The sequence below is a fragment of the Protobothrops mucrosquamatus genome, unplaced genomic scaffold, assembly GCF_001527695.2.
Source record: "Protobothrops mucrosquamatus isolate PMUCROS unplaced genomic scaffold, P.Mucros_1.0 scaffold3493, whole genome shotgun sequence".
Classification (NCBI taxonomy): Eukaryota; Metazoa; Chordata; class Lepidosauria; order Squamata; family Viperidae; genus Protobothrops; species Protobothrops mucrosquamatus.
The window spans coordinates 104587-105595 of record NW_015389466.1 but is presented as its reverse complement, the minus strand read 5'-3'; positions in this window follow the sequence as shown (position 1 = coordinate 105595).

Genomic DNA, 1009 nt, shown 5'->3' with positions numbered 1-1009 from the left:
TAAAATAAAATAAAATAAAATAAAATAAAATAAAATAAAATAAAATAAAATAAAATAAAATAAAATAAAATAAAATAAAATAAACCGGGTTAATTCTGTGGAGCTCCGTGAACAGGACAAGGGATGTGTGTGTGTGTGTGTGTGTTATTTCGCATCAGTTCAGGTTTTGTAAACCGCGCTAGTTGACGAAGCGCAGGTTGTTGAATCCACAGGAGAGCCCAACTCTAAAGCCAACAAAGCCTTAATGTCCGGATTGGATCCGCTGGACCCAACCTGGCTGGATCGTGGTGACCCTAGATGGGGATTATTAACGGGGATTTTTACAGCACCAACGATGCCTGTTACACTGGAGGAGGAGGAGGCAGGAGAGCCCACTGGCCTTAATGGCTGCCTTCCTAGATACTACATTTAACGCGGGTTAACTTGATTAGTACATATCCTTTCACTGAACGGGAGCCAGTCCGGTAGTTAACTTGTTTCCCATATTTGTATCTTGCTTTTCCTTCAGAAGCTCAAGGGGGTGTGCACAGTATTCATTCCACTTGTTGTTCCCCACAACAACGTCCTTGTGAGGTAGGCTGGGCTGGGACAGAGGAACTGGTCGTATGTCACTCTGGGAGTACTCAGGGCTAAAGTAGGTTTCAATCCAGGTCTCAATAGAATAGAGTAGAATAGAATATAATAGAAGAGAAGAGAAGAGAAGAGAAGAGAAGAGAAGAGAAGAGAAGAGAAGAGAAGAGAAGAGAAGAGAAGAGAAGAGAAGAGAAGAGAATATAGAATGAAATGTAACAGAATAGAATGTAGAATATGGAATATGGAATATGGAATATGGAAAATAGAATAAAATAGAATAGAATATAGAATGTAATGTAACAATAGAATACAGAATATGGAATATTGAATATAGAATAGAATAGAATAGAATAGAATAGAACAGAATAGAATAGAATATAGAATGTAATGTAACAAAATAGAATATAGAATATAGAATAGAATATAGAATAGAATA